This window comes from Salmo trutta, chromosome 38, assembly GCF_901001165.1.
Source record: "Salmo trutta chromosome 38, fSalTru1.1, whole genome shotgun sequence".
In the NCBI taxonomy this organism is placed as follows: Eukaryota; Metazoa; Chordata; class Actinopteri; order Salmoniformes; family Salmonidae; genus Salmo; species Salmo trutta.
In genome coordinates this window covers 31,882,645-31,905,696 of record NC_042994.1, presented here as the reverse complement: position 1 = coordinate 31,905,696, position 23,052 = coordinate 31,882,645, and the positions used below count along the sequence as shown (strand labels likewise).

The following is a 23,052-nucleotide window of genomic DNA, read 5'->3' as shown; positions in this document are numbered from 1 at the left end:
AACCCTAGGAAGCTTTTTGCTACCTTCTCCTCCCTCCTGAATCCTCCTCCCCCTCCCCCCCCCTCTTCCCTCACTGCGGATGACTTCGTCAACCATTTTGAAAAGAAGGTTGACGACATCCGATCCTCGTTTGCTAAGTCAAGCGACACCGCTGGTCCTGCTCACACTGCCCTACCCTGTGCTTTGACCTCTTTCTCCCCTCTCTCTCCAGATGAAATCTCGCGTCTTGTGACGGCCGGCCGCCCAACAACCTGCCCACTTGACCCTATCCCCTCCTCTCTTCTCCAGACCATTTCCGGAGACCTTCTCCTCTACCTCACCTCGCTCATCAACTCATCCTTGACCGCTGGCTACGTCCCTTCCGTCTTCAAGAGAGCGAGAGTTGCACCCCTTCTGAAAAAACCTACACTCGATCCCTCCGATGTCAACAACTACAGACCAGTATCCCTTCTTTCTTTTCTCTCCAAAACTCTTGAACGTGCCGTCCTTGGCCAGCTCTCCTGCTATCTCTCTCAGAACGACCTTCTTGATCCTAATCAGTCAGGTTTCAAGACTGGGCATTCAACTGAGACTGCTCTTCTCTGTGTCACGGAGGCTCTCCGCACTGCTAAAGCTAACTCTCTCTCCTCTGCTCTCATCCTTCTAGACCTATCTGCTGCCTTTGATACTGTGAACCATCAGATCCTCCTCTCCACCCTCTCCGAGCTGGGCATCTCCGGCGCGGCCCACGCTTGGATTGCGTCCTACCTGACAGGTCGCTCCTACCAGGTGGCGTGGCGAGAATCTGTCTCCGCACCACGTGCTCTCACCACTGGTGTCCCCCAGGGCTCTGTTCTAGGCCCTCTCCTATTCTCGCTATACACCAAGTCACTTGGCTCTGTCATATCCTCACACGGTCTCTCCTATCATTGCTATGCAGACGACACACAATTAATCTTCTCCTTTCCCCCTTCTGACAACCAGGTGGCGAATCGCATCTCTGCATGTCTGGCAGACATATCAGTGTGGATGACGGATCACCACCTCAAGCTGAACCTCGGCAAGACGGAGCTGCTCTTCCTCCCGGGGAAGGACTGCCCGTTCCATGATCTCGCCATCACGGTTGACAACTCCCTTGTGTCCTCCTCCCAGAGTGCTAAGAACCTTGGCGTGATCCTGGACAACACCCTGTCGTTCTCCACTAACATCAAGGCGGTGACCCGATCCTGTAGGTTCATGCTCTACAACATTCGCAGAGTACGACCCTGCCTTACACAGGAAGCGGCGCAGGTCCTAATCCAGGCACTTGTCATCTCCCGTCTGGATTACTGCAACTCGCTGTTGGCTGGGCTCCCTGCCTGTGCCATCAAACCCCTACAACTCATCCAGAACGCCGCAGCCCGTCTGGTGTTCAACCTTCCCAAGTTCTCTCACGTCACCCCGCTCCTCCGCTCTCTCCACTGGCTTCCAGTTGAAGCTCGCATCCGCTACAAGACCATGGTGCTTGCCTACGGAGCTGTGAGGGGAACGGCACCTCCGTACCTTCAGGCTCTGATCAGGCCCTACACCCAAACAAGGGCACTGTGTTCATCCACCTCTGGCCTGCTCGCCTCCCTACCTCTGAGGAAGCACAGTTCCCGCTCAGCCCAGTCAAAACTGTTCGCCGCTCTGGCACCCCAATGGTGGAACAAGCTCCCTCACGATGCCAGGACAGCGGAGTCAATCACCACCTTCCGGAGACACCTGAAACCCCACCTCTTTAAGGAATACCTGGGATAGGATAAAGTAATCCTTCTAACCCCCCCCCCCCCCTTAAAAGATTTAGATGCACTATTGTAAAGTGGTTGTTCTACTGGATATTATAGGTGAATGCACCAATTTGTAAGTCGCTCTGGATAAGAGCGTCTGCTAAATGACTTAAATGTAATGTAAATGTAAATGTAAATTGTGGTTGTATGCCAATATGTACTGTTTTCGACTTTTCAGTATAGTATGAATGTAAGCAATGCATGATGGGTAATGGTGTTTTATTTGGTTGTAGTTCCATATATTTCTTTCAAAATACAAACGTGTAAACCATTTTTATTGACCAGAATGTAACTGAAAATACAATGGCAGCCTTGTCATTGTCCATCAATACCAAAACATTTTTTCGTATAACATTTGGGGAAACGTAAAATTACCAAAACGTTAACCCGTAATAAAGCTATGGTGGAATTGTACTATGAGCTGGCTGAGTGTAAATACATCGCACTGAGTGTAAGCACCTTTTCACTAGAAACTTTCTTGTGTTCAAATTACCGTCAGTGCGAAATTGCTAGAAAGCTTTCGTATTTCCACTTGGCTGCACCTACCGTTATGAGAACGATAAATCAAGTGCAATACTGCGTCGACCTGTGATGAGAGCAAAACACCGGAAAGCTTCTCCGCTACCGGAAAGTTACAAGAAGAACAAGAATGATCATCCGGTCATGTGACATTTGTTGTTTATAGATTTTTCGCCCACACCAAATGTCTGGACCCTGGAGAGATAACAGGTAGGTCGCCAGTTCGTCCCTTGTTGTCAGAAATACAGCATACATACACATTTGTTTAAAGTGTTTGGTTTAAAAAACGTGTTAAACCGGTAAGGAAGGTTACTTAACTAAGGTGAATAAAGAAAGTTGCATAGACAACATAGAATGTGTGGATATTTTTGTTGCATTACTTGCGTATATTTGGATATCATTCTCACTTATTATTTTAGCCACCTATACATTAGGCTATATATTCCCCTTTTCCTCTTTGCATCTTGAAAGAAATACACATTGCCACTTAATCTGTATTCATCTTGTGACTTCTCCTTGGAAGGACAGAGGGACACTAGGAGGGACGTAAAGGAGTTGATGAAATCCTGTTAAGACAGACAATCAGGTGAGAGGAGGTCCTGACTAGTCTATAATCTAAATTGATCGAAACCTGTAGACACTGTAGCCTTTAAGGACTGAAGTTGCACACATGTCATAGAACAACATGAACAAGGAAGTGACAGACTAATAGTGCATTGTTGGTAAATGGTGACAGACTGACTGATCTGCAAGTAATAATAGATATGTATTTGTTATGCAAAGTGATTTGTAGATCAGTCAGTCTGCATGTGGAGGAGGATGAAAACCTTTAGTGACGTGCAGGACATAGTAAAACACATGCTATCAATGACATGCAGCTTTTCTCATAGACGGGGGAGGTTACTACAGTCGTGGCCAAAAGTTTTGAGAATGACACAAATATTAATTTCCACAAAGTTTGCTGCTTCAGTGTCTTTAGATATTTTTGTCAGATGTTACTATGGAATACTGAAGTATAATTACAAGCATTTCATAAGTGTCAAAGGATTTTATTGACAATTACATGAAGTTGATGCTTAGAGTCAATATTTGCAGTGTTGACCTTCTTTTTCAAGACCTCTGCAATCCGCCCTGGCATGCTGTCAATTAACTTCTGGGCCACATCCTGACTGATGGCAGCCCATTCTTGCATAATCAATGCTTGGAGATTGTCAGAATTTGTGGGTTTTTGTTTGTCCACCTGCCTCTTGAGGATTGACCACAAGTTCTCAATGGGATTAAGGTCTTGGGAGTTTCCTGGCCATGGACCCAAAATATCTATGTTTTGTTCCCCGAGCCACTTAGTTATCACTTTTGCCTTATGGCAAGATGCTCCATCATGCTGGAAAAGGCATTGTTCATCACCAAACTGTTCCTGGTTGGTTGGGAGAAGTTACTCTTGGAGGATGTGTTGGTACCATTCTTTATTCATGGCTGTGTTCTTAGGCAAAATTGTGAGTAAACCCTACTCCCTTAGCTGAGAAGCAACCCCACACAGGATGCTTTACTGATGGCGTGACACAGGACTGATGGTAGCGCTCACCTTGTCTTCTCCGGACAAGCCTTTTTCCGGATGCCCAAACAATCGGAAAGGGGATTCATCAGAGAAAATGACTTTATCCCAGTCCTCAGCAGTCCAATCCCTGTACCTTTTGCAGAATATCAGTCTGTCCCTGATGTTTTTCCTGGAGAGAAGTGGCTTCTTTGCTGCCCTTCTTGACACCAGGCCATCCTCCAAAAGTCTTTGCCTCAGTGTGCGTGCAGATGCACTCACACCTGCCTGCTGCCATTCCTGAGCAAGCTCTGTACTGGTGGTGCCCCGATCCCGCAGCTGAATCAACTTTAGGAGACGGTCCTGGCGCTTGCTGGACTTTCTTGGGTGCCCTGAAGCCTTCTTCATAACAATTGAACCGCTCTCCTTGAAATTCTTGATGATCCGATAAATGGTTGATTTAGGTGCAATCTTACTGGCAGCAATATCCTTGCCTGTGAAGCCCTTTTTGTGCAAAGCAATGATGACGGCACGTGTTTCCTTGCAGGTAACCATGTTTGACAGAGGAAGAACAATGATTCCAAGCACCACCCTCCTTTTGAAGCTTCCAGTCTGTTATTCAAACTCAATCAGCATGACAGAGTGATCTCCAGCCTTGTCCTCGTCAACACTCACACCTGTGTTAACGAGAGAATCACTGACATGATGTCAGCTGGTCCTTTTGTGGCAGGGCTGAAATGCAGTGGAAATGTTTTTGGGGGATTCAAAGAGGGACTTTGCAATTAATTGCAATTCATCTGATCACTCTTCATAACATTCTGGAGTATATGCAAGTTGCCATCATACAAACCGAGGCAGCAGACTTTGTGAAAATTAATATTTGTGTCATTCTCAAAACGTTTGGCCACGACTGTATGTGAAGGAATGTGTTAGGATTGGAAGTTGCGTCTTTATGTTTCTTTTGAGATGGTATGGCCTCTGAGGACCCCCAAGACCAACTGGAGGAGGCCATTAACGAGGCAAAAAGGCTGGCTGAGGAGCTCAACCCAGAACGGGTAATGTAACAAGTCGTACATTACCGGTAATATAACCCCTATAGCTCCCATACGTGCATAAATATTCCCAACACAACCCCAGCACCACAGCGTTATGATTTATCATTGCTTTTTGTTTGTCAAAGTAGACCCCACATGGCACAAATGTGAATTTAAACGTAGACTCTGTGATATGACCTGAATACGGGCATCAATGGTATTGCCCATTGAGCATGAGGCACAAGGGTGCACTTGTTAGCATCCTTGTGAACTTCTACACATGTTAGCTGTGTGAGTGAGCCAGAACGTGGGTCTGAACTGCAGGTGCCTTTCCTCAGCTGACAAATCACTTCACCTTATGTGTAAATAACAGTATTGCTTGTGCTCCATATGTGCACAAGCAAGCCATGCTTGTTGGAGACTTTTATTAGTGGGCCAGCCATGATAATTGAAATGCATTTTTTAGGAAAATAAGAAGAAAAAGACAAACAAGGGATTAGGTTCAGATGGAGACAAAGGGATGAGAGAGGACAGATTGTTCCTCAAACCAGGAAGGCAACTACATCCACTTCTGTTGGTTTCCTCCCGTCTAGGTGTTTAATTTTATTGGTCCCTGATCTGACTTTTTCCTTTTAAACATACTGTATCATAGCATATCAAACGTTTGTTGCCGTGCCATAGGCCGGTCTAATGCCATCTACCCACAGCACATAATACATTACATGCAGGTCTGATCCCACCTTTCCCTGTCTCTAACTGTTGTCTGTCTCTGATGAAAATACATATTTAACGAAAGGAGAGTCAGAATTCCAGCAAATCTTTTGAATTAAAAAACTTTTTATTTCAATTTTTTTCAGCTCCAAGGGCCAGTACATCGAGAGCCAGACTAGTGCAACATTTTGGGCCAGTCACTGAGGAGGAAGAATCAGGTATTGATGAGCGATTGAATATATTAATCTATACAATTCCTTGTTTATCAGTGGCCTTGTAATTAATTTAGTGTGTTTTTATTCGGTAGTTGAAACGATAACAAAACACACTCCCCTCCCCTGTTTTGGTTAAAAGCTGAGTGATGGGGTTGGCGAAATGTAACCACTTTCAATTTATTGACAGAGCTATTATTGCAATAACTTACCATCAATGTAATTAAAATAATAGTTTTAACCATGTTTTAAGGCTATACAGTGTTTTTTTTACATTTACTTTGTTTGCAAACATTGACTAAAACAAGCTTATAGTTTGGGTTCTGATGGGTTAGGACAGTTGAATTAAACTAATGAGGCATTAATAAGTTATAATCTTCTAGAATCAATGGGTATATATCATTAATATAAATCCAAAAATGGCTTTATCAACTTCTGAAAGCCCCTTTAAGTCTAATCCTTTTTTGCAGATCTTATTTTAGACACAAGGACCAGTGGATTGGAATCCACTCCAGTTTTAAACATTGATGAAGAAATAGGTATGTTTAAATTGTTTTACTTTCAAAATAGGGGTCATCTTGGTGTTACTGAATTATACTGCACTACATCTTTATTTTGACAGTGATGCAACATTTTTAAATGTGGCTCAAGTCTCCAGAATTTCAGATTTGAGATCAAATGTTTGATATGAGGTTACAGTACAGAATGTCACCTTTTATTTCAGGGTATTTTCAGACTTTTCTGATTTACCGTTTCGAAACGAAAACACTTTATGTCTAGTTGCAAGTTTTATTAGTCGTATGTACAGGACACTGATGGTAACACCATCCAACGAAATGCTTACTTGCAGGTAGCTTCTCGACAAAGCAATTCAAAATGCTGGAGTATAGAGACAAATTCAACATTTTAGCATCACTGTCCAAATACTTGTGTAGGGGAGTGCAATAACAACATCCTGGCAGAGCTTTTTCCTGCACATTTCCTTTAATATGAAGCAATCTGCCATTCCACATTATGGAATTAATCTTAGTTGGATTCATTCAAATCCGCTATTGGAATGTTTACATAGTGTTGTTCCTTTAGCAACCGCTGTCTGTAATTGTGGAAGCTGGAAGCATTTGCCTTTGAGGAGAGTTTACTCTGTCGTCAAAATACACCGAGTGTACAAAATATTCCTAGTATTGAGTTGCACTCCCTTTTGCCCTCAGAACAGCCTCAATTCGTCAGGGCATGGACTCTACAAGGTGTTGAAAGCGTTCCACAGGGATGCTGGCCCATGTTGACTCCAATGCTTCCCACAGTTGTATCAAGTTGGCTGGATGTCCTTTGGGTGGTGGACCATTCTTGATACACACGGGTAAATGTGGATCGTGAAAAACCCAGCAGCGTTGCAGTTCTTGACACAAACCTTTGGACCTGGCACCTACTACCTGGCACCTGGCACCCTTTCAAAGGCACTTAATTATTTTGTCTTGCCCAGTCACCCTCTGAATGGCACACGTACACAATCCATGTCTCAGTTGTCTCAAGGCTTAAACGTCCTCCTTTAATCTGTCTCCTCCTCTTTATCTACACTGAAGCGGATTTAGCAGGTGACATCAATAAGGGATCATAGCTTTCACCTGGTCAGTTTGTCAGGGAAAGAGAATGTTTTGTACACTCAGTGTGTTTTTGCTGTTTTAAGAACATTCAGAATTTCTATTCGACGATGGGATCAAGTTCTATTGTTTGATATTCCAATTTAGACTTTCCTCAAGATTTTGGTCTGCCCTGTAATTGAATTTACTGTAGAATCAAAGCTGAGGTTTTTGGCTTGTCACACCATAGATTGTGCAGAGATATATTTGCTGTCACCTACTTACAGCCCTATGTGCGTTTTAATAGATTAATTATATAATATTCTTAATTTAATCCTTTTCCCATTTTTGTGTTTTCAAAAAAGCAATACTTAATCGAGAAATGAACATCCTCCTAGCTGACTTAGAAGATGCTGAGTGTTCAAATCCTGCTGTGCCTGGTGCATCACACAGTTGGAGTGTGAGGAAGGAACTCTCACAGGATAGGTGGAGGGAGTCCAGGCCTGAGATCGTAGATTCTCTGCTGGCTGCAGAGCATGCTTCTCAGAAGATCTGTCAGTCATGCAATGTGAAAAGGGCTATTCTGCCATGTAGAGACTGTCTGCTGAAACGGCTTTACTGCGAAGACTGCGATGTCTCTACACATGCAAAGTCCCCCTTGCACAACAGACAGTCCATGATGGAGGGGTTCTACATGCCCCTTCCTCCAACTACAGCCATATCTCTCCACGGTGATGGAGGGGTTCTACATGCCCCTTCCTCCAACTACAGCCATATCTCTCCACGGTGATGGAGGGGTTCTACATGCCCCTTCCTCCTACTACAGCCATATCTCTCCACGGTGATGGAGGGGTTCTACATGCCCCTTCCTCCAACCACCTCCATATCTCTCCACGGTGATGGAGGGGTTCTACATGCCCCTTCCTCCTACTACAGCCATATCTCTCCACACTGATGGAGGGGTTCTACATGCCCCTTCCTCCAACTACAGCCATATCTCTCCACGGTGATGGAGGGGTTCTACACACCTTCCTCCTACTACAGCCATATCTCTCCACACTGATGGAGGGGTTCTACACACCTTCCTCCTACTACAGCCATATCTCTCCACACTGATGGAGGGGTTCTACACACCTTCCTCCTACTACAGCCATATCTCTCCACGGTGATGGAGGGGTTCTACACACCTTCCTCCTACTACAGCCATATCTCTCCACGGTGATGGAGGGGTTCTACACACCTTCCTCCTACTACAGCCATATCTCTCCACACTGATGGAGGGGTTCTACATGCCCCTTCCTCCAACTACAGCCATATCTCTCCACGGTGATGGAGGGGTTCTACACACCTTCCTCCTACTACAGCCATATCTCTCCACACTGATGGAGGGGTTCTACACACCTTCCTCCTACTACAGCCATATCTCTCCACACTGATGGAGGGGTTCTACACACCTTCCTCCTACTACAGCCATATCTCTCCACGGTGATGGAGGGGTTCTACACACCTTCCTCCTACTACAGCCATATCTCTCCACACTGATGGAGGGGTTCTACACACCTTCCTCCTACTACAGCCATATCTCTCCACACTGATGGAGGGGTTCTACATGCCCCTTCCTCCAACTACAGCCATATCTCTCCACGGTGATGGAGGGGTTCTACATGCCCCTTCCTCCTACTACAGCCATATCTCTCCACGGTGATGGAGGGGTTCTACATGCCCCTTCCTCCTACTACAGCCATATCTCTCCACACTGATGGAGGGGTTCTACATGCCCCTTCCTCCTACTACAGCCATATCTCTCCACGGTGATGGAGGGGTTCTACATGCCCCTTCCTCCTACTACAGCCATATCTCTCCACGGTGATGGAGGGGTTCTACATGCCCCTTCCTCCAACCACCTCCATATCTCTCCACGGTGATGGAGGGGTTCTACATGCCCCTTCCTCCTACTACAGCCATATCTCTCCACACTGATGGAGGGGTTCTACATGCCCCTTCCTCCTACTACAGCCATATCTCTCCACACTGATGGAGGGGTTCTACATGCCCCTTCCTCCTACTACAGCCATATCTCTCCACACTGATGGAGGGGTTCTACACACCTTCCTCCTACTACAGCCATATCTCTCCACACTGATGGAGGGGTTCTACACACCTTCCTCCAACTACAGCCATATCTCTCCACGGTGATGGAGGGGTTCTACACGCCTTCCTCCTACTACAGCCATATCTCTCCACGGTGATGGAGGGGTTCTACATGCCCCTTCCTCCAACTACAGCCATATCTCTCCACGGTGATGGAGGGGTTCTACATGCCCCTTCCTCCAACTACAGCCATATCTCTCCACACTGATGGAGGGGTTCTACATGCCCCTTCCTCCTACTACAGCCATATCTCTCCACGGTGATGGAGGGGTTCTACATGCCCCTTCCTCCTACTACAGCCATATCTCTCCACGGTGATGGAGGGGTTCTACACGCCCCTTCCTCCAACCACCTCCATATCTCTCCACACTGATGGAGGGGTTCTACACGCCCCTTCCTCCTACTACAGCCATATCTCTCCACGGTGATGGAGGGGTTCTACACACCTTCCTCCAACTACAGCCATATCTCTCCACGGTGATGGAGGGGTTCTACATGCCCCTTCCTCCTACTACAGCCATATCTCTCCACACTGATGGAGGGGTTCTACATGCCCCTTCCTCCTACTACAGCCATATCTCTCCACGGTGATGGCAAATATGCACTTCATGAACAGGGTGTGTTTTAATTATTTTGGCGGCTGAATGTATTATGTCAAAGTTCAAATATATTCTTGTTTATTGTTGTATATAAATATTGTCCCTAGATTGTTTCTTACCATTGGACGTACCAGAGGTGATATGTGGTTGCCTGACAAGCACCATCCATGTTGGCCCTGGGAAACATATCATCCTCGTAGGAATAAATGCTATGTGCAATATCTACAAGAACCAAACAGTGATGTAGCAATGCTATGTAAAACAACATTAATTCAGACTACATTTTTTTCCTCAAGATCGCTACAATGACACAGAGCCTGTGCTGACCTGTGTAACCGATGTGAAATGGCTAGTTAGTTAGCGGTGGTGCGCGCTAATAGCGTTTCAATCAGTGACGTCACTCGCTCTAAGACTTGAAGTAGGGTTTCCCCTTGCGTTGCAAGAGCCGCAGCTTTTGTGGCGCGATGGGTAACGATGCTTCGTGGGTGTCAGTTGTTGATGTGTGCAAGGGTCCCTGGTTCGAGCCCAGGTTGGGGCGAAGAGAGGGACGGAACCAACACTGTTACACCTGCACAACCTGCCTTAGCACCTGGACAGCAAACTTGGCAGATCTGATAAAGAATGGGTTCTGGCCTGCCACTGTCAACTGGGACACCATATACCAGGTAGATCTGTTCAGCTCTTTTGAGGAGCTGAAAGTGTCAGCGCCAGAAATGTCCCGTCTGGCGTTTATGCAGATTTTGGCAGGGTAACAATAAATTTTACTCAGCTTTACCAATGTCTGACTTCAGGTTAACTATGTTACATTTTGTTACAACACTTTGTGTAACATAATTTTATTTCCAGTACTACAACTACGTTAAAACTGCAGGTCTCTTGCTACAGTATGTGTTACCCTCCTGCACCACTGTCCCCTTATCTGTCCCCTTATCTGTGCCCCTTATCTGTGCCCCTTATCTGTGCCCCTTATCTGTGCTCCTTATCTGTGCCCCTTATCTGTGCCCCTTATCTGTGCCCCTTATCTGTGCCCCTTATCTGTGCCCCTTATCTGTGCCCCTTATCTGTGCTCCTTATCTGTGCCCCTTATCTGTGCCCCTTATCTGTGCTCCTTATCTGTGCTCCTTATCTGTGCCCCTTATCTGTGCTCCTTATCTGTGCCCCTTATCTGTGCCCCTTATCTGTGCTCCTCTTGCATCCAATATTTCCTGCTCTTTACAACATAAGTACCCGTCCTACTTTTGCATTGGCTTTCACCTACTTTGCTGTCAACACTATGTACTGGCCCTGCTCAAATCCAGTCAGCCATAGTCAATTATAGTATGTTTTGTTTATACTATTGTTGTATACTATTGTTGTAAGTTATAATTTATTACAGAAACCTTCACAGGCCCGATGTTCCTCCAGGAAGTGAGTGCAACTACTCACCATTGGAGATACGATGTTAATTTATAGATGTATTGTATTTCAGAGGAAACAGCTGAGAACATGGATGGTCCCCAGGTACTACAGAGAACAACTGAAGTCCTGTTTCTGAGCATCAAACAAAGGAAACAGAACCTCTACTGTCAGACAGGTTTGTTACATTTCATGAATATTGAATTGCACACACTTAATTTCTCTTTCATTTCAAAGCCTTGCAATTTAACAAATAATTCCATTCTCCTTTTGTTTTGATGACTGATGGATGAAAGAAAATACACCCTCTGCGCAGAAAGATATTGGAAGAAAAGGCCAAATTGACAGCTGCCATAGAGGAGTACAACACCCATGTACTAGATTCAGCAATACCATCTGCAGATGAGATCCTTTCCGCAGATCTTCATGCATGGCCTTGGGAGCTGCATGGACAATGTAAGTCGTATGTCTGTGTGTCACAATAACTATGTTTCTGTTTTGCTATCTGTGTTTGTTCAGTTGCGCAAACACAGACAGCACTGCCAGCACTGCCAAAGTTACAAATCCACATTGCATTCTTATGAATTTACAGCTGACTTACTCACAAAGAAAACAGCCTTTGACTGGGTGATGCTCCTGAGACAGCTGAAGGAGGAGGAGTTAATTGTCCTGAAGGAAGTCAAGCAGCGCTGGGAAAGCCTAAAGAGGGAATCCGAGAATGTGCAAGACCTTGCTTCACATGTGGCACTTGACCTAAGCAGGCAAAGTAGGGGAACTTTCATTAATATGTACAATTGATGTTGGCACCCTGTAATTGCTATTGTATTTAAGGAATACTTCATTGTATTTACCCAACACATTACGATTGTTGGTGTTAGGCTGGCAATTGAATCAGTCGGAAGCTGGGAGCAGAGGTCTCTTCTCCATGCTTCAGAGGAGAGTCAGCAGCCTCAGAAGACACCAGGACTCTGTCAAACTGATATACAGCAAAGCTATGGGCCAAGACACCTCCCTCCTAGAAAATAACTTGGGGGGTTGTCCCATCCTGAACAGGCCAGTTGCAAGTGACATACTCTTAACGATAATATTAGCAACACCGTATTATTATTAAAATTTGATGGGGGAAAAAATGAAAGTTATGCAGCCAGGTCTGACATAGTGGGAGAATTGTGAACATGCACGTATATATATCTGTGTTGTCACAGCGTTTGGCCACGTCGTCGGTTTGGTCGTTTGGTCAGAGTTTGTTTTGGTTATGTGCGTCGCAATGCCCGTGACGTAATAGACTATGTTTCTGAATTTTCTGATTACATTTTTAAACTATTCATACATTATTCTAGCGCAATGTTACTTTCATTTGAATGTCGTAAACATTGTCGGATTCTATTAAATAATTGATGTAAAAGATAAATTCTTATGTTACAAAACCCGGAAAAGTTGTGAACTATAAATGTGGCACCATTTTGTAGTTTTTTTCCAAACCCTAACCGGTTTGTTTTTTTATCAATATCTTCGCCAATATCATTCTAATTGATGTGTAGAATGATATGTACATTCATTAGGACATACATAACGCTGTACTGCATCAGCACATGCCAATTCAATGTCTGAAGTAGTGCACTTTTTGAAATGTGTTTTTCGTCATAACTATTTCAGTTTGACATGTGTGATTCTTTTGATTTAATAAGGACCCCTTACTAAACCTTCATGTCAAATAACGTTTGGATATGTTCATCTATTCTTGATTTTAAAAAATCATCAAAGTTTGGGGAAAGGTCAACTGTTGGTAGCGCTACTGAGCACCCCATGGCCACCAGGTATATGGGATTGCATAATTATGTTTAATTCATGCACAAAAAAACAACAAAAACATATTTTTGGGGGGACTCTATGACGAGAGTTGAACTCTTACAAAGGTTTCCTAGGGGTGTATAAAGGTTCATGGCAGAAAACAAGTGTATGTATAGAAATGCTTATATAAACATTGTTACATCGATATTGATGCTTCTAGAAGTTCAAAAATAGACATTCAACAGTCTATATGTGGCCTTTCAACCCCTATACCCATTACCCACAAGGCCTTATAACCCCACCTCTATTGCCATGGTCCCCGGCACATCATATTCCTAATAAGCAACAATTATGAAAATTAATTCTCACTGCCTATTCAAAAAAAGCAGTTGTGAAATTATTTTGCTTTCACCTTCATTAAATATTTTCCGTGGACAACCAGCCTGGAGACCAAGCAGATAGACGGTCTGCCTCTATGCGCTAAACATTTTGCATGCCAATATGACTCAGGGGTAGGCCTATATCCAACATATTTAATGCAGGTAAAGTAATATATGTAATAGCATTATATATATACTGTATATACAATCCATATATATGTAAGCTATGCTGATATACATGTAGTCCTATGTATTATAATATATAGCCTAGCTGCGCCTAGCCTATAATATACTTTGATATGAATTGTGAAGTTCAAGGTCAGTCGGCCAAAATGCTACATTCTCATCACTTTTGATGATTCTTTTCTCATTACTGAGACATTCACTAAGTACTAAAGTTGATCAGCCCAATCCACTGCTCATATCTAATGTATGCACATTGTACTATGTGCCTAGGCTTCTGGTCAAAAGTAGTGCACTTTCCAAGGGAATAGGGTGGCATTTGGAAAGAAATGATCCAGTTCTTATATCCATTGAACTAACATTCTTCCAGTAGAAAGACAGATGGAAACAAGTGACCTTTAAGTCTGATTTGCTTGTTCCAAACAGAACGTTGTAGCTTTACTATATTGGAAAAGGCCCACGTGAAATGAAGAACTGTGTATGTTAACCTGTGCGCCTTTTCTAATAGTGCACCGGTGTTTTATTTCAGGACCACGGACAGCTACTGTTAGTGCGGCAGAAATGCAGGGTATGCCGTGGCGAGGTCAGAACCACGGCAGTGGAGACTGGAGAGTGTCACTAACAACAAAAACAAAGACCACAAGATGATTTTTTCCTACTGTAAACATTGGCATTTCAAATCACGATATGAATGTGATCTTCAACCATCTGACCTACTACTGGCTGATTCATAGAGCTGATTTATGTTTGTTCTTTATTATATCAACTGATTGCTTCTGTATGGGGTGCTTTGGCTGAAAGACCAACACGTTTGATCTGGAGAAAAATAGACTATTAAACGTGCAAATTAACTGTCTTTAGTAAATATAATTGTATCTACTCCATAAGATAATCAGCTATGTGCATTGTGTTATAGAAATAGGCATAGACTAAAGGTAAAACATGAGAGTGAAATGAAACGTATATATTTATTAACATAGTAAAATGAATCAATACAAACATACTCAACTTCTGACTACTTTAATACACATCTGAATATATCACAATACCTTTGGTCCCCTAAAATGGGGGGGGGGGGGTGTTTATGTACAAAATGTGCTGTAATTTCTAAACGGTTCATCAGATATGGATAAAAATACATTCAAATTAAAGCTGATAGTCTGCACTTCACCCTCATAGTCAATGTATAATTTCAAATACAAAGTTCTGGAGTACAGATCCAAAACAACAAATGTGTCACTGTTGCAATACTTTTATATGAAGAGTATCTAAATGCATATTCTCATGAAACTGATTGAGATCAAAATGGTTGGCATGCTGATGCTCCATGAATGTTTCAATGGTAAATCATGGTGAATTTGACCAACCATTTATGATTGACAGTGATACATGTGAAGGGAGAGTGAGGAATACATTTGTGCATAAAGTAGGTTAAACTGGAGAAAAGCGGTCCTCGGCCTTGATCCAGTCATCGTCCCATTTCTTGCCACTGTAAGACAAGAAAGAAAACATAAGGAATGTCATGTTTGTAAGCAGAAATAGAAAATAATTCATTCAATATGTAATCGTGAGCAAGGGTTGCACCTATTCCTTTCAAAGGGTTTTATGATTTTTGGTTAAATCTAATCTCACAATGGTCAAGTGCCTTCTACTCTTTAAATATAATATTTCAACTACATAAAGTACCTTGCAAAAGTATTCATACCCCTTGGATTTCGCCACATTTATTGTGTTACAACGTTGGATTGAAATTGATTAAAAAAAAATAATAATTGTCAACAAGCAACTCAAAATGGTGTACTCTAATGTCAAAGTGGAAGAAAATTTAGATTTTTTTATAAAGGCATGCCTAAATTAGTTCACAAGTTAAATTTGGCTTAACAAATCACATAATATGTTATATGGACTCAATAGGGGTTAACATTATTTTTGAATAACTACCCATACCTCTGTACCCCATACATAGAACATATGTAAGGTCCCTCAGTCAGGTATTGAATTTCGAGCAACAAAGACCAGGGAGCTTTTCGAAAGCCTCATAAAGAAGGGCAGTGATTGGTAGATGGGTAACAATAACAAATCAGACATTGAATATATACTTAAGCACGGTCAAGTTAATAATGATGGTGTGGATGATGTATTAAACCACCCAGACACATCAAAGATAGTCGTCCTTCTGAACTGAGCTGCAGGACATGAATGCAACTGTTCAGGGGTGTTACCATGAGGCCACTGGTGATTTTACAGTTACAGGCTGTCATGGTAGAACAACTGCTCAGGGGTGTTACCATGAGGCCACTGGTGATTTTACAGTTACAGGCTGTCATGGTAGAACAACTGAGGATGGATCAACATCATTGTAGTAACGCCACAATAATGACTTCAACTACAGTGAAAAGAAGAATACAAATATACAGAAGAGAAAAACAATCTAAGCATGCATCTTGCATGCAACAAGGCACTGGAGTTAATACTGAAAAAAACTGCAAAGGAATATACTTTCTGGCCTAAATGCAAAGCCTGTTTTCCACCAGACACTGGGAGAGGAATCCACCTTTCAGCAGTACAATAACCTACAACACAATGACAAATCTACACTGGAGCTGCTTACCAAGAAGACAGGGAATGTTCCTGAGTTGGCAAGTTCAAGTTTGGACTTAAATCTGATTGGAAATCTATTGCAAGATTTTTCAATTGTTGTATAGACATGATCCCCAACATATTGACAGAGCTCGAAGAATTATAAAAAGAATAATGTGCTAATTTTGCACAATCCTGGTGTGTTAAGCTCTAAAAGACTTACCCAAGAAGACTCTGTAATCACTGTCAAAGGCGTTTCCAAGGGCTCTGACTACTTTTGCAAGGCATTGTAACGTCCAATACCAAGGTACAGCCAAAACCATATGTATTTGGAGAGTGAAGCTAAAATGTGAAATTTGGATCTATATTCCAGAATTTAGTATTTTAAATAAAAGGTTTCATTTACTATAACTTTAATACACTTGAAGTGAATTTGTCCAAATACTTATGGCTTCTTAAAATTGGGGGGACTATATACATTTTATTTATTTTTTTATTTCACCTTTATTTAACCAGGTAGGCAAGTTGAGAACAAGTTCTCATTTACAATTGCGACCTGGCCAAGATAAAGCAAAGCAGTTAGACAACATACAAAAACACAGAGTTACACATGGAGTAAAACAACATACAATCAATGATGCAGTAGAAAAAAAAAATAAGACTATATACAATGTGAGCAAATGATGTGAGATAAGGGAGGTAAAGGCAAAAAATGCCATGGTGGCAAAGTAAATAAAGTATAGCAAGAAAAAACACTGGAATGGTAGATTTGTAGTTTGAAGAAAGTTAAAAGTTAAAATATAAATAATATGGTGCAAAGGAGCAAAATAAATAAAATAAATAAATACAGTAGGGGAAGAGGTAGTAGTTTGGGCTAAATTATAGATGGGCTATGTACAGGTGCAGTGATCTGTGAGCTGCTCTGACAGCTGGTGCTTAAAGCTAGTGAGGGAGATAAGTGTTTCCAGTAAAGTGAACATAAAGTGATATCCTTTCTAAATTGTGAAAAGGTGACCTGTAGTATCTCCTCATATGAAACATTTGATTTCAAATCTAAAATTCTGGAGTTTAGAGTCAAATTGTACATTTGAGCTTCACTGTCCAAATACATATGGTGTTGAGTGTACAGTATATCCTCAATACATATGGTGTTGAGTGTACAGTATATCCTCAATACATATGGTGTTGAGTGTACAGTATATCCTCAATACATATGGTGTTGAGTGTACAGTATATCCTCAATACATATGGTGTTGAGTGTACAGTATATCCTCAATACATATGGTGTTGAGTGTACAGTATATCCTCAATACATATGGTGTTGAGTGTACAGTATATCCTCAATACATAGTGTTGAGTGTACAGTATATCATCAATACATATGGTGTTGAGTGTACAGTATATCATCAATACATATGGTGTTGAGTGTACATTATATCCTCAATACATATGGTGTTGAGTGTACAGTATATCCTCAATACATATGGTGTTGAGTGTACAGTATATCCTCAATACATTTGGTGTTGAGTGTACAGTATATCCTCAATACATATGGTGTTGAGTGTACAGTATATCCTCAATACATAGTGTTGAGTGTACAGTATATCATCAATACATATGGTGTTGAGTGTACATTATATCCTCAATACATATGGTGTTGAGTGTACAGTATATCCTCAATACATATGGTGTTGAGTGTACAGTATATCCTCAATACATATGGTGTTGAGTGTACAGTATATCCTCAATACATTTGGTGTTGAGTGTACAGTATATCCTCAATACATATGGTGTTGAGTGTACAGTATATCCTCAATACATAGTGTTGAGTGTACAGTATATCCTCAATACATATGGTGTTGAGTGTACAGTATATCCTCAATACATATGGTGTTGAGTGTACAGTATATCCTCAATACATAGTGTTGAGTGTACAGTATATCCTCAATACATAGTGTTGAGTGTACAGTATATCCTCAATACATATGGTGTTGAGTGTACAGTATATCATCAATACATATGGTGTTGAGTGTACAGTATATCCTCAATACATATGGTGTTGAGTGTACAGTATATCCTCAATACATATGGTGTTGAGTGTACAGTATATCATCAATACATATGGTGTTGAGTGTACAGTATATCATCAATACATATGGTGTTGAGTGTACAGTATATCCTCAATACATATGGTGTTGAGTGTACAGTATATCCTCAATACATATGGTGTTGAGTGTACAGTATATCCTCAATACATATGGTGTTGAGTGTACAGTATATCCTCAATACATATGGTGTTGAGTGTACAGTATATCCTCAATACATATGGTGTTGAGTGTACAGTATATCCTCAATACATATGGTGTTGAGTGTACAGTATATCCTCAATACATATGGTGTTGAGTGTACAGTATATCCTCAATACATATGGTGTTGAGTGTACAGTATATCCTCAATACATATGGTGTTGAGTGTACAGTATATCCTCAATACATATGGTGTTGAGTGTACAGTATATCCTCAATACATATGGTGTTGAGTGTACAGTATATCCTCAATACATATGGTGTTGAGTGTACAGTATATCCTCAATACATATGGTGTTGAGTGTACAGTATATCCTCAATACATATGGTGTTGAGTGTACAGTATATCCTCAATACATATAGTGTTGAGTGTACAGTATATCCTCAATACATATGGTGTTGAGTGTACAGTATATCCTCAATACATATGGTGTTGAGTGTACATTATATCATCAATACATATGGTGTTGTGTACATTATATCATCAATACATATGGTGTTGAGTGTACAGTATATCCTCAATACATATGGTGTTGAGTGTACATTATATCATCAATACATATGGTGTTGTGTACATTATATCATCAATACATATGGTGTTGAGTGTACAGTATATCCTCAATACATATGGTGTTGAGTGTACAGTATATCCTCAGTTCATTCTAGGGGATGAGTTGACGTAAACACACCACCCAGAGCATGGCTTCCACCTCACTTTCTGCTTCTGTCCCTTTATTATGCAACAAATACAAATGTCTGTATTTGTATTTGTTGCACTATGTATTTGTTGCACTATGCTGAAATCGCTCCACAATGTCATGGTGGCTAAAATCAGCTGTTTGAAGCTGTTGTACAAAACCAAAGTAAAAGACTCAATAACAACACTTAAGAACGGGAAGCATAGAAATAACGCACACTGTAGAACACATCTACCGCTTCTTAGACTTGCTTTCAAGTGGAATGATGATCTGTAACTAACATTTCTATGTGAATTTGGTCGGGCCACCCAAAAAGTTACATGTTGCCACTTTAACTACAAGGTCTATGCACTGCAAGTTAACTACAATTGGTGTTGCACTAGGATTAGCCTGTAAATGCAGTCACAGGAATTTCAATGTTCTGCAGATTTACCTCCATTGAAGTTCTATTGGCGAGAATGTTGAGAATAGGGAAAATCGTTTGCCCCGGATGCACTGGACACTCTGAAACAATAAATGCATGTATTTATTTAATCATCACCCACCAGAACATGAATAAAGTTAGCAGGACAGTCAATTGCATTATTCATTTTACATCTATGCCTAGCCTTAGACTACACTCTTAGAAATGGTTATTTGGCTGTCACCATAGGAGAACCCTTTTTGGTTCCATGTAAAACCCAATAGAGTTCTACCTGGAACCAAAAAGGGTTCTACCTAGAACCAAAAAACCAAAAAGGGTTCTACCTAGAACCAAAAAAGGTTCTCCTTTGGGGACAGCCGAAGAACCCTTTTGGAACCCTTCTTTATAAGAGTGTACAGTATGCCTGCCTCCTGAAAAGTAGGGGACCATCAATCACTGGAATTGTTTTATACATTTATTAAAAGGATAATTGAAGTTATTGACATCATTAACATTTATGAATAAACAATATAAGTTAGATACTAATTTACCTTTTTGCATGTGGTCATATTTCCTCTTCCTTGGTCGGGGTTGGTCGAGGTTGGATGGGGTTGACTGTGTCATGCTCAGCGAGTTGGAGGGTTTTTTGAGGGTGACAGGACTTTCTCTCCATCTTCTTTGGTTTGGTTAGGGTGTAGCTGGTCTCCTGGGTGGTAGGGGTTATCGGGGGTTCAACCTGGTTGAGGATGGGGGTGAAGCTGGTCTCCTGGGTGGTGGGGGATATCGGGGGTTCAACCTGGTTGAGGATGAGGGTGTAGCTGGTCTCCTGGGTGGTGGGGGTTGTTGAGGGTTTAACCTGGTTGAGAATGGGGGTGAAGCTGGTCTCCTGGATGGTGGGGGATATCGGGGGTTCAACCTGGTTGAGGATGGGGGTGAAGCTGGTCTCCTGGGTGGTGGGGGATATCGGGGGTGAAGCTGGTCTCCTGGGTGGTGGGGGATATCGGGGGTTCAACCTGGGTGAGGATGGGGGTGTAGCTGGTCTCCTGGGTGGTGGGGGATATCGGGGGTTCAACCTGGGTGAGGATGGGGGTGTAGCTGGTCTCCTGGGTGGTGGGGGATATCGGGGGTTCAACCTGGTTGAGGATGGGGGTGAAGCTGGTCTCCTGGGTGGTGGGGGATATCGGGGGTTCAACCTTGTTGAGGATGGGGGTGTAGCTGGCATCCTGGGTGGTGGGGGATATCGGGGGTTCAACCTGGTTGAGGATGGGGGTGTAGCTGGCCTCCTGGGTGGTGGGGGATATCGGGGGTTCAACCTGGTTGAGGATGGGGGTGTAGCTGGCCTCCTGGGTGGTGGGGGATATCGGGGGTTCAACCTGGTTGAGGATGGGGGTGTAGCTGGCATCCTGGGTGGTGGGGGATATCGGGGGTTCAACCTTGTTGAGGATGGGGGTGAAGCTGGTCTCCTGGGTGGTGGGGGATATCGGGGGTTCAACCTGGGTGAGGATGGGGGTGTAGCTGGCATCCTGGGTGGTGGGGGATATCGGGGGTTCAACCTTGTTGAGGATGGGGGTGAAGCTGGTCTCCTGGGTGGTGGGGGATATCGGGGGTTCAACCTGGGTGAAGATGGGGGTGTAGCTGGCATCCTGGGTGGTGGGGGATATCGGGGGTTCAACCTGGTTGAGAATGAGGGTGTAGCTGGTCTCCTGGGGGGCAACTGTATCAGACAGTTCTTGGGCAGCAACAGGAGGAGGGTTGGAGGGTTGTAGTGTGGGGGTATGGGTGTTGATTGCCACTGTGAAATAGAACACATTAAGGAAATGGGACAGACAAGTGGACAACTGTTTCCAATTGGCAGAGGTGAGCATGTATATTTAAGCAATAAGGCCCGAGAAGGTGTGGTATATGGCCAATATACCACGCTAAGGGCTGTTCTTATGCATGACACAATGCGGAGTGCCTGAATACAGCCCTTAACCGTGGTATATTAGTCATATACCATAAACCCCCGAGATGCCTTATTGCTTTTATAAACTGGTTACCAACGTAATTAGAGCAGTAAAAATACATGTTTTGTCATACGGTCTGATATACCAAGGCTTTCAGACAATCAGCATTCAAGGCTGGAACCACCCAGTTTATAAATAAACTTCTACACAGGATATGTGAAAAGAATGTGTTGAAATGTTGCTTGCCTGAACCAACTCCTCTACTTGAATAATAACAATAATGTATACATGAAACACACAGCTTTACAATTGTAGAAACTAACAAACAATCAATAATCTAACTAAACAACAGTAATAAAAACATGCATAGGTGCATTGGGCCTATCATATCCCTAAGCTAGAAATGCAGAAATCTTTTTAGAGGAAAACATAATAAAGCTTACCAGCTTGTTTACTGCATTAACTAAGGTTGCATATCTTCCATGTTTCATTGTCTTATTTGCCCATTCATCTGCAGCCTTCATTTTTTGGGCCTCTAACTTGACCTTTTGTCACAGTATCCAATGAAGGTGGCGCCCCTCCTCGGTCGGGCGGCGCTCGGCGGTCGTCGTCGCCGGCCTATTAGCTGCCACCGATCCATGTTTCTGTGTCTTTTGGTTTTGTCTGTCTATCCCGCACCTGTTTCGTGTCTGTCATTAGTGGGGGGTTATTTAGTGTGTATTTTCAGTTTGGGTTCTCGTGCGGGATTGTTTATTGTCCACTCAGGACAGTTGTGTGTGTGGCCTGTTTTCCTGGCCTGTGTCAGATTTATTGCCGGGCTGCGCCCCGTGCGCTTTTTCCTCGTGTTTATTTTGGGAAGGTGTTTTCCCTGGCGGACGTTATTGAGCGCCCTGTGCCTTTCGGCTATTGTGTTTTTTCCCGTGGCATTAAAACACTGTTGCTCCGGCCCTCTGTCTCCTGCGCCTGATTCCGCATCTCCACTGGTCCTAAAATTCCGTGACACCTTTAGTTGTATTGTTGCACCACAGAACTTGCACTTCTTTGATGCTCCTCCTATTGATGTGTTACAACTAGGACACAGTTTACGGCTGGAGCCAATCTGCATGAAAGGCGGATACAAAAGTATCAGAAAGAATAGCCCTATACACAACTTTGACTGATGGAATGCACCAGGGAGGTCCACTGGCAATGGCCTTGAATTGACAAGGAGAACTAGATTGTGAGATAAAAACTATACTAACAATAGCAA

The 23,052-nt window shown here is 42.8% G+C and overlaps 1 long non-coding RNA gene across 5 annotated transcripts; it reads left to right on the top strand.

The window, feature by feature from the left end:
* The first annotated feature begins 1,887 nt into the window (after window positions 1–1,887).
* LOC115177704 (uncharacterized) lies at window positions 1,888–15,040 on the top strand. 5 transcript variants are annotated; one of them, XR_003872450.1, is made up of 7 exons: window positions 1,888–2,516; window positions 2,835–2,892; window positions 4,804–4,892; window positions 5,338–5,448; window positions 5,729–5,800; window positions 6,265–6,333; window positions 7,737–7,866. It is a non-coding gene; the product is annotated as an uncharacterized LOC115177704 (long non-coding RNA). The 5 variants fall into 5 exon arrangements; XR_003872451.1 differs by having other exon boundaries at window positions 2,830–2,892; XR_003872449.1 differs by lacking the exons at window positions 1,888–2,516; window positions 2,835–2,892; window positions 4,804–4,892; ... (2 more) ...; window positions 6,265–6,333; window positions 7,737–7,866 and adding exons at window positions 10,036–10,139; window positions 11,590–11,694; window positions 11,813–11,972; window positions 12,109–12,282; window positions 14,400–15,040.
* Window positions 15,041–23,052: the final 8,012 nt, after the last annotated feature.